Raw genomic sequence first — 12,611 nt, forward strand, 5'->3', positions numbered from 1 at the left:
AGAGAAACAAAGTGAAGGATGACAAAAGAGAAGAAGAATGATAATTTTGAAAAATATCAGATTTAGTACATTACTGAAATAATATCAGATTTAAAATGTTAAAAGTGTAAAAATACCAAATTGACTAAATGCTCAAAAGGGTATTTTCGTATCAAAAAATGGCAAAAAGACCAAATATGAGATAAACCCTTAGTCCGAGATGTCTAGCGATATTTTTAAAGTCTAGAGACTATGAGCGAAATAAATTTATAGTCCATGCACCTTTTTGTAGTTCACTCTAATTATTTTGGGTGTGAATGAATAACTATGTAGAATCTTGTAGATACTTACATGTGTGATAATACCTCGTTTTCACTCATGTGGAAAATCCTTTGTTATACTAATATTATTTTCCCTTGTTGCGTGACATTTAATACAATACGTGTAACATTTATAATTTGAAGATAAAGATAAAATAATCATTTTGTACCTAACGCTAATTACAAGAAAGGAAAGATAATAGCAAATTTTTTTTGAAGAAACGATAGCAACTTGCTTGTTCAAAATATGTCTGAAAATAAGGAAAATGATTTTTTTTTGCGCGGGGAGGGGGTAGACTTATATTCATAGAAAGGAATTTTGACAAATCATTCTAGTATCTTTTTGGAATACTTAAACGTATTAAACTCACCAAATATAAATGTAACTATCGTAACGAAATTAACTCTTAATTAGATATTGGGTGTCAATTTCTAATTTATAAAAACAATGATTACTAGTTACTATTGGACTTAGACATGTACATGCTATGATACGCATCCCTTTTTCACACTGATAAACATTGCTATTTGCTAAAACTAATTATTTTAAAAATAAATTCTACATGTAGTCAAGGGGATATCAAAAAAGATTTTCTTGCCCCTTGGATATAAAGTACTAATTAACATACACTCTTATTTTGTAGGTAGTGTGATCGGGTCTGGTCAAGGGAGCATGGGCCTCATAAAATGGCATAAATTGGTGTCCTGATTTGAGAGTGTTCAATACAAATAACTGTGTCTCTAATTTTACATCTTCATTTTATTGAAAAATTCAGTTTTTAGGTTCGGTTTAGTTTTATTTTAATCGATGATCACCCTAAAGTCATGCGCTAAACCATAAAATTATTACAAACAATTTGATGAAAACTTTGGTCAGAATTCAAACCACATATATTGAATTATTGACCTATGAATTAGTCGAACTATTGGGCTTGTGACTAAGATCCGCTGTTATAAGTATCAAAACTTTAAGCTTAACAATTAGAGTAGCGTTGATTTGTTAAGTATATTAATCTATTAAATATATATTCTACATCTTATAATACAATCGTGTTCTAATTACAAATGGCTTTATCACAAAAGTTAATAACAAAAAGATATAATACTAGAATAAGACATTTCATTAATTAATCGACTAAAATTAAATTATTTTGCTTAGACATTTCATTAATTAAAGATATAATGTTAAAATGAAATGACGCACAATGTCGGATCGCTTTTCACCGTGATATTCTGCTGTTAATATTAGCATATGGACATTAATTGTTATTTACCGTCAAATAATCAGTAATTTAATGTCAAAAATACATTTACTTATCAATCACTTTCACGTATAAGAATTGTTATTTCTTTGAGGAATAGCTCATACAACTAGAGGTGGCAAAATGGGTAGCGGGTAATGGGTAATTCCCATCTCGACCCGCTACTCATCGGGTGTTGGATACCCACTATCCGACAATAACGGGACACGGGGCGGGATCGGGTAGCATGTTTTAAAGTTTTGCAGGTATATCCGTTAGTCCTGATATTACCCGTTATAATTAGTATTAGCATATTTCATCTTTTAATACTCCATTCGTTCCATATTAATAGAAGTGTTTTTAATAGTTGAAGTGGAGAAAAAAAAGTAAATAGTTAAATAATAACTTAATAGTCATATACGCACTCATTTTGGTTTCCGGCACAGGATTTTATGCAAGTGTTGTTTTGTGAGTTAATGAAGAGAGAGTAAAGTAAGAGAGAGGGAAAAGTAGAGAGAGTGATGTTTCCATTTTAAAAAACGTTTCATTTTTAGTGGGACAACCCAAAAAGAAAAACGTTGCATTTCTAATGGGACAGAGGGAGTAGAAAAGAGTATTTATATTATTATATTTTCAAAATGTGTAAAGAAAATGAAATGCCTTAATTAAGGCGGAATAATGGAAGTTCTTTATATAATCTTAGAGTTCTTTTAAAACATTTTTATATTCCAATGAATATACAATTGAAAACTCACCGGAACTAGCTATAGTGTCCCCTCACTTTTATTCTCAATCCATTCAATGTTTACCATCGATATTAATAAAGTAAATTATGGAACATTGACGGTTAGTATGGTTTTCAAAATTTTTATTAGGATTTTGGGTTGGGTACGGGTACCCGCAATGTCGGGTACAGGATACCCGACACGGGTATCGGGTAATCTCGGTATGCCTCGGGACGGATATTGGGACAACAAATTTAGCTAAAATCGGGTACAGGTACCCGCGGATAACCCATTTCGCCACCCCTACATATAACCATTCTCATAATATTTCCCATTGTTCAACCATTCACATATACTGTTTGGTGACGAATCAATTGCATACAAACCTGATGATTCTCCTTGATTTCAGTTATTTTGTTTTTATGTTTAATTTTTCACATAATTAATTATGCGGCCAATAAATGTACTAGGATGTCAATTAACATAATTAATTATAATATTTGCAAATATTATAATGAAGATTGATTTCCACAAATCACAACATCACATCTTTGCATTAAGTGATTTGATTTGATATTTGATTATGCACCCAATAAATGTTCTAGTATATCAAATATTAGGTAATTAGGTATATCACGTTTATCGTACTTTGATTTTCTTAAAAGAAAATAGTACTACTACACAATAAAGTGTGTAAACAAAGATATCAGTAGCATTTTACCAAAAAAAAAAAGAAATTGGAATCACTGTGAATTGGTGAATAGAGAAAATTTACATTAATAAATGTAGATTACAAGGGAAGATATTTACAGAAAAGATTAAATCAAATACTAATTAAGGACGAGTCATTTATTTTCTTATTAATATATTTACAACTTTCTTTACAAAATTACACTTGAATCGATCGTCATACATATACTTAACATTCATATTATACATCATATAGTAAATGCAAATTAATTAATAAATGGTCCATGCATACTCAATTATAAATAGGCAACGTTAGAAATGAATTGAAGATATTATGAAATTCAATATAGTACTATTAATCAGATTTAAATGTGATACATGTAACGTGAACTCATGGTAAATCTACTCAATTAATGCTCTAAATAAATTTCGTATAATTACCGAATCTACATTTAATTTAAAGAAATAGTAATTGACTAAGAGGAACATTGTATAGCTCTATATATATATATGCTATACGAACCTTTCACAAAACATCACACTAATCAATATCTAGTAATGTCTTTCAGTAAAAATTGTTATTATGCAGCTATTTTGTTTATTTTTGGTACATCATGTTATCACGTAGCATCATCATTGTCGTATAGTGAGAAAAGCATGTCTACAAAACATGAGAAATGGATGGCTGAACATGGATTCTCATACGAGAATGAGACAGTAAAGAAAACAAGGTATCAGATATTTAAAGATAATGTAGCGCACATTAAGAGGCATAATCAAGAAGGTAAACACACGTACAAGCTTGGGATAAATAAATTTGCAGATCTAACGAATGAAGAGTTCTTGGCTAAGTATGCACGAAGTTTCGTGTCATCATTTAAGGTAACATCGAATCAATCATCTTTTGAATACAAATGTAGAAAACACGTACCACATCGTCTTGACTGGAGAGATTACAATGCCGTCACACCTATAGAGGATCAAGGAGGATGTGGTTAGCACTCTAACTCTACAATGCAATATATTTTAATATATATTGGGATAATTATGAGAACTCTATAATGCACTTACAAGCTACTTACTGCACTAAATTTACATAACATATAAGTTTTTTCCATTCTTTACATAAATATAGCTCATGTTTTTAAGATGAATTTGCACACTTTCTATTATGATCCCCAAAAACAAACATTGTTGTCCAACAAAATCAATAATCATAAATTTTTATGTGTAGGAAGTTGTTGGGCATTCTCAGCCGTTGCTGCCATTGAAAGCATAGTAGCCATCCGATCGGGCAAGCTAAAAAGATTATCACAACAACATGTTTTGGATTGTAACTACGCGCATGATACCTGCAAGGCCGGAACAATAGATGATGCTTTCGAATTCGTTATAAAAAATGGGGGTCTTGCATCTGCTATCGATTATCCTTACACTGCAATTCAAGGAAAATGTTCCAATAACAAACCATCATCTCTTTCCGTAAACATCACTAGCTATAGTGTTGTTCCTCAAAATAATGAGAAAGCATTGTTAAAGGCAGTAGCTAACCAACCTATCGCGGTTTACATTGACGCAAGTACCTTCCAATTTTATAAGTCTGGAATTTTGACAGGGAAGTGTGGAACTGGATTAAATCATGGGGTCGTAATGGTTGGTTATGGCAAAGAACATGGGGTGAAGTTTTGGTTGCTCAAGAATTCGTGGGGAACAGGATGGGGAGAGAATGGATATATGAAAATAAAGAGAAAAGTACATTCTAAAAAAGGCATGTGTGGTATTGCAATGATTCCTGTTTATCCAAATGCGTGATTTTTCTACACTTAACTGGTGTTGGGGCGATCAAGAATGTAGAATTATTTTCTATATTTGAGTCGTACATGTCCTTTTAATATGTGTAGTAAAATTTATCATTTACAATAAGATTCATATTTATTGCATCCACTTAAGTTGCAGTTATTCCGTTGAGCTTTTGGCATATCTAAAACTTCTAACAAGAAGTTTGATCACGGCTTGCATCAACTGGGAGAAACAGGTTGCCGTTTCTTCTTCATCCTCGTCTTTGTTGTTTTTTATGAGAATGGATTTGGACAATGCAGGCAGCCACTGGCGGACGCACGTTCAACTGGGGGAGGGCTTAAGCCCCTACCCAAAATATTTTTTTGGATTTTTTCTACTTCGAAATTTTTTAAAAGTTCTAAATTTTATCTCCAGCCCTCACCAGATTAACGTTATTGAAGACCAAATTATCAAAAGTTGAAATGTAAGAGGGGCTGAAATGAATCAAGAAGTTAAAATTTACAGAAAATAAAACATAAAACAATGGCTTCCAAGATGTATTCGAGGAAGAAGATGACTTGGTAATAATTAATATTATAAACTTCCTTGTTAAATGTGTCAAGATGGGTGTTTTCCTAAAAGAGGCCGCTTCATTTATTAGCTGTATTAAATTAAAATAAACGTATAACAACTTTTAAAAGTCTTGGTTTGAAGGAAATATTCAGTTTCTTTAAAAATATGTTTTGTAACTTATAGTTAAATTTTCTTTGGATTTAGGGAGTGTAAACTAAATTTCAATTTAATAATTTAGTTTTCAATTAATGAATTCTAAATTGTTTCTCCTATATAACTCTTTCCAAATAATCGATGCATACTCAATTTTTATTTTCTTAGTGACTTTAATTTATAAATTAAATTTTTAGACGTTTTTCTTTCCAACTAATTATGTAAAAACTTCTTATATTTGTACTATATATATATTAATATTAAAAAATATTACTCCCTCCATCCACTAATAAATATTATGTTTTCTCATTTTCGTCCATCCATCAATAAAAATTCCATTTATTTTTAACAATTTAAGGTAATGGACCTTACCTTCAATTAATCTTTTTTCATTCACTTTTTACTACTCTCTCCGTCCCCTATTAATTGTCCACTTTTGTTTTTTTCATCCACCCCGCATTTCACTTTTTACCATAAATGGTAAGTAGGTCACACATTCCACTAACTCATAAAACTAATATACAAAAGTGAGATACTTCATATCCCACTAATTTTTTCAACCCACTTTTATTTACATTTCTTAAAACTCGTGGCAGGATCAAAGTGGACAATTAATGGGGAACGAAGGGAGTATATTTTTTAAACTCGTGCCATGTCACATGTGGACTTATAATCATGAACGAAGGGAGTACATCCGTTTACAACAAAAAGTCTAATTTTTTTATTTTGGCATATTCTCCAAAATTAATATTGTTTCTATTTATAGAAATATTTCCACCATTTTTTCTCCCCTCCTATTGTACTATATCACTGTTTTTCTTTATCTTTTCCAATAACAATAAGCATTAAAACCTGTTTCGTTCGTAGTACTCTTTTTCGTAGATAATGAGAGTATATATAGTGAAGCCCCTACTGACCAAAATTTCTGCGTCCGCCACTGCAGGCAGCAAAGGGTGAGGGAGAGGTCTTTGTTTGGTGATAGGCTTACATGAAACAATCAAATTCAAAATTTTGTAGTTTGGAGATATTCTTGTCTGCTTACTTTTTTTTTTAACTGACTTGTATTTATTTTGTTCGTCAGAAATTTATGTGGAAATAAATTTAATAAGCAATTAAATGATTCGATATGTCATCTAGCTAAATCGAAACACATCGTCAAGTAATCGACTTATGAGAATGATGAATACATGATACATCATAGCCATGGTGTATCCAAGATTTTTGTTTTAGGGATGCTATAAACTATGCATAACTCTAATGATTCGAAACTTTAAAATTAGACTAATAATCTTTGTTTTGGCCTTTAATTTGTTCTCTTACTTCTACTATTTAAATTTTAAAATGGATGTTCTTAAATTTGTAAGTTACACTCCCTCCGGTCCTAGCGAAATGACACATTTTCCTATTTTGTCGGTCTTAAATAAGATGACAAATTTCAAATTTTGATAAATAATAAAGTAACATTTTCTTTTAATTAATATACCAAACCTTTTTTTTATCTCCCAAATTGAAATATTCAACTTTCTTTGTTTCTCCGTTTAACACTTAAATCTTAAATACATTGGCCAACAACTTCTAAAATCGTGTATCGATTAAGAATTGTGTTATATTAACCGGGATGGATGACGATAAAAAAAAAAAAAACCCGCGCTTTACAGAAAAGTTAAAATACTACTAGTACTACATTGGAAGATTTTAAAAAATATATAAAAAGTACTACATTCATGTGACCTTTTTGTCCTATTTAGCCGATTAAGCCAACGGCGGCCCAAACTTATGATCCCAATTAATATACGTTTAACATTATTGCCCCAACTCATTCTTGTATCACTAATTCATTATATGCTGCTTTTACTAATTTTCCAATGGTTAGAATATGATTTGCATCCCAACATATATAGTAATAATTGTTTAATGTCTCAATGAAACTAAGTCCCACGTCTAATAGAAGAGACCGGAAATACGGCTAGAATGTATATTGTCCAATAATATATCGAAATCCCCAAAATCTGAAATTATGGGTCAGATAGTTGAAGAAAGAAATTTTCAGATTTTAGATACCCAAAATCTGTATTCAAGTATCAAATTAATACCCATTTATTAATTTGTGATAAATATTTTTATCTTGGAAAGAGCATTATTTATGTTATTTTTGTTAATTTATTATCTCTTCAATATATAATTATGTATTCTCCATTCTATTAACATTTTTATAAATTAATGTAAAAAATGTATCGTAATCTCTTTTGATTTTTGAGTTATGCTAAAATTTTAGTATTTGTTATGAAATTAACAAAACCTTTCAAAAATTCCAACTAAAAGTGACCAATAAAGAAAGTTTCAAGGTTGAAAATTTCCAAAATTTAGTAGGACTTAATGAAACAATCGGACAACGTCGCGAACTCGCACTAGAGCTTGAGCCACATGCATCGACTCCCGTGTACTGGCTTACGACCTCCTTGTCGTCGGACTTGGATTGGTTTGGCCACAACTACATGTCCTTTTAATATGTAGTAAAATTTATCATTTGCAATAAGATTCATATTTATTGCATCTACTTAAGTTACAATTATTCCTTTGAGTTTTTGGTATATCTAAAACTTCTAACAAGAAGTGTGATTCCATCTTTTGCTTTATGATTTAAAATTTCGTTGGAGATATCTGCAATTTATTTATATAAATTGTGAGCATATCTAAAACTACTTATTAGACGTGATGATTCTTTCACCATTTGGGGCGTTAATTTACCTACTAAAATATCAGTAGTCTCTACCAAGGTCCCAACATCACAATTCCATTTTTGTTTAAATTGCGAATTCAGTGTGAAGATGCAAAAAGAGTAGGACTTTAATTTGTTGCTCCTTTAATTTCTAACTCTCGGTTCTCTTTTCTCAGATTCTTTTTAGTTGTGAAAGCTAAGTGAGAATTTAGAAGAGATTGTGGAATAGTATATTATGTATATAAACACTGTAACTGTTGCAATAAATTTGAATTGATTTCAGAATTTATAGTCCCAAATAATTGCACATTGTGGAGGTGAACACGGAAAATGAGCATGAAGGAGTGCCGGCAGAAACAATGGGCTCAAGATTGTTTTATTTAATGTTTATATTAGGCCCAAAGGATTGAACTTGATTTTCAAACTCTTAGGCCCAACATGTACTGTAACTTTTTAAGTATTTTAAATTCCCCAGTGCAATTTAAAAATAAAATATTTTATTTCCCTTAATGGATATGCCCAAATATTATTTCCTTGGATTTCTTTCGTAATATTCGACAATTAGTACTTTGGTCATATTCGAAGTACCAACGAGAAAATGAAATTCTTCTTGATCATCCATAAAACATCTAATACATCTTTAATCAACGTAATGAAACAAACTAACAAAAAGTTTTTGCTAATTATTCGATGTCCTTTTGAGAACCACTAAAGATTGAAAAAATCGGGGAGTTATATTTTAGCTTTCCAATCTTACTGGCATTATATTTTTGATATTTTTACTTTTATTTTTAGGCAAGATTATCATCATTTTCTGATTATAAACTATTTATACGTATATAACATACTCCTATCTCACATATTACCGTTTTAAAGTTAATTTTTACAAATGGACATGAATTAATATTATAACCAAAGAAATTGATACAAAAATGTGGAGTAGTAAATCAAATCAAACCAGCATATTACCATAAAATCTAAATACTATAATAATTAAATTACAAAGCTTTAAGTTTTCTTAATTAATCCGGTCAAAAGAACAATTTATTTTTATGTCAATTGAAATGACCAAAGCCCATCCCATGTTCGGCACCAATGTTTTAAGTCAATACACTTAATATATTGTGACGTGCAAATTTTTTTAGTTATCCCAAACACATGTTGTTGTACCTCAATTGATCAACTCCATAAGTGGGTGCCAACTTATTCTGAAGAAGACAAATTGCGATGCAATACTATTATAACTTAGGCCATGTTTGAAAACTTGCACTCTATATAAAGAAGCAAATTTTGGTGGACGCCCTGCCGCCGCCGCCGCCGCCACCCGTCGTCTGTGGGCCGCCGCCGACGAAATGTCACCCCCTGCTGTGGTAGCGGTTGACGCACTTCCTCCGCTGCAACAGCAGGGGGTGACACTCCAATTGCGGAGGGCCGCAAAGGATGGGTGGCGGTGGACGTGAATGCGCAGCTCCTACTCCGAGGTTGCAAAGGGAGAGGGTATTGAGGAGAATTATGAGAAGATAATTCATTGTGATATGTGGAGGATGATGCTATGTAAAAATCACTATCTATTTACTTCTTTATATAAGAGTGCAAGTTTTCAAAAATTATGAATCTCGTGACTCTTTTTCACCATTTCTCATAGTTTAAGTTGTACTAGTATTGCTTCGCAATTTGTCTACTTCAGAATAAGTTGGCACGGGCACCCCACTTATGTTGTACACTACAAAAAATTAAAGTGTGGCCCAAAATTTTAAATAATTTACAGCACAATTAATTTTCACCTACCTGAGCTAGCCGGCCCAAAATTCGGTCAAGTCACTTTTCATGGCAATTTTTTTGTAATGCATGTGATGCATGCGATGGGTTTCCAAGGCTTTTTCTAGCTGAAGTCTATTTCATTTCTAATTTGGTAATTTATAAAATAGAAAATCGGTGAATGGTAATCATCATGCCATTGACTAGTTCCTAATCATAAACAAATAAATATAATTAAATTATCAATTTAATAATATTATATATAACTCCTAACGTGGTTGATTTTTCACAAATTCAAAATGGAAATTTTCCTTCATTTCTCTCTAATTCCTATCATAACATATAAGTTTTTTCCATTCTTTTCTTATATATAGCTCATGTTTTTAAAAAGTTTAATTCCATTTTTTTGCTTTATGAGATTTTAAAATTTCGTTAGAGATATCTGTATCTTATTTATATAAATTGTGAGCATATCTAAAACTAGATATTAGACTTGATGAAGTGTGAGGATTCAGAAAGAGTCGGACTTTAATTTGCTGCTCCTTTTATTTCTAACACTCGGTTCTCTTTTTTAGATTTTTTTTGGTTGTGAAAGCTAAGTGAGAATTTAGAAGAGATTGTGGAATATTTTAATTGTCGTAACAAATTTGAATAGATTTCAGAATTTATAGTCCCAGATAATTGCACATTTTGGAGGTGAAGGAACATGAGCCTGAAGGAGCGCTGGAAAAAACAATGGGCTCAAGATTGTTTTATTTTCTTGTTTAAATTAGGCCCAAAGGATTGTACTTGATTTTCAAACTCTTAGGCCCAACATGTATTGTACTCCCACCATCCCAGATAATTTGGGACACTTTGACCCGGCACGAGTTTTAAGAAATCTAATAGAAAGTGGGTTGAAAAAGTTTGTGGGATGTGGGTCCTACTTTTAAAATATTAGTTTTATAATAAAATGTGAGTAGGAATGAGTTAGTGGAATATGAGGTCCACTGCCAAAAATGGTAAAAGTAAAGTGGGACAAATTATGTGGGACGACCCGAAATAGAATACTGGGTCGAATTACCTGGGACGGAGGGAGTAACTTTTATGTATTTTAAATTCCCCAGTGCAACTTATTATTTTTTATTTCCCTTAATAGATATGTCCAAATATTATTTCCTTGGATTCCTTCTGTAATATTCGACAATTAGTATTTTGGTGGTATTTTAAGTACTAACGAGAAATTGAAATTCTTCTTGATCATCCATAAAACATCGAATACGTCTTTAATCAACGTAATGAAACAAACTAACAAAAAGTTTTTGCTAAACACTCAGATGTCCTTTCGACTCTGATGTCCTTTCGAGAACCAATAAAGATTGAAAAAATCGGGACGTTACATTTTAGCTTTCCAACTTACTAGCATTATATTTTGATACTTTTACTTTTATTTTCAGGCAAGATTATCATTTTCTAATTATAAACTATTTATCATAATATACGAGTATATGGGTATAACATACTCCAATCTCACATATTACCATTTTTAAGTTAGTTTTTACAAATGGACATGAATTATTATTATAACAAAAGAATCCAACTTAGATATATCAGTATATGATATGAAATTTATGATGCAAACAGAAGGAAAAAGGTGACATACGTAATTAAAGTCCATATACATAAATAATATACAATACCAGCCTCCACCTCCACCTTAAATGGGTAAACAAGTACCCTTGATTGAATAGGAAAAAGAAAAAAGAAAAAAGAAAAGAAGAAAAAGGACCGGTGGATCACGGCAGCGCCGGCAGGACGTCGACGGGTAGGGGCGGAGGCAGAGCGCGCTCTACCACGTGGGCCGCAGGAGGATGACAGCCCGGGGAAGGCGGCTGGCAGGTGATGGGTGGCCGCATGGAGCCCATCGGAAGGGGCTTGACCGGAGGAGGGAATCGGGCGTTGGAGAGGGATGCTATGAAGAGGAAAACCAGGATGAGACGAAGTAACATCATTGTCGATGGTGGGGGTGGTCTGTTAAATCAGACTATCCATATGCACCTAGTTATATACGTGCACCTCCTCATATAATACTAATTTAACTTGCGAATTAAGAATAACTCAGTACATTGCATTTTCAAAATAATATATTGTCATTCACTACAATAATTATTCATGTACTAATTTCATTGACATGACCGCTTCCTAATTACCAATATTGAGCTAAAATACACAAGTCATACTTTAGTACTCTCCATAAAGTTTAAAACCCCATAACATGAAAAACAATTAAATCATGGGGAGGCATCCAATGCTCCATTTTTAAATCTTAACAAACTTTTTGTATGGTAGGTATGTCCTCTTCTCTGTTTGTGTTTGGTCTACTACTCTCCATTGGATATATATGAGATCAAATAGACAACAATAGTTATTTAGCATTTGTATAGATGATAAATTGTGTATAATATAATTTTAATTAAAGTTCATGATCTGACACCCACCCACCATTTGGTGATGCCAATCACAAAAACATTATTTCTTTACTTACTGTTTTTGGTTATCGATCCCTCCATTTCTAAGCCCTATTAAGTAAGTAAACTTTTAGTAAATGTGTGTTCCTTTTTTTTATTTTTTTTATTTACAGCTAGCTCGATGGTGGACTGACTACCCTTATTATCTCCATATCACAATAATTCAT

General features: G+C 31.9%; 1 pseudogene; it reads left to right on the forward strand.

The window, feature by feature from the left end:
- Positions 1–3,636: 3,636 nt before the first annotated feature.
- LOC125210129 (senescence-specific cysteine protease SAG39 pseudogene) lies at positions 3,637–4,767 on the forward strand (annotated as a pseudogene).
- Positions 4,768–12,611: the final 7,844 nt, after the last annotated feature.

This window comes from Salvia hispanica, chromosome 3 (genome assembly GCF_029641045.1).
Source record: "Salvia hispanica isolate PSC_SH4W2 chromosome 3, Shi_PSC_v1, whole genome shotgun sequence".
Lineage (NCBI taxonomy): Eukaryota > Viridiplantae > Streptophyta > Magnoliopsida > Lamiales > Lamiaceae > Salvia > Salvia hispanica.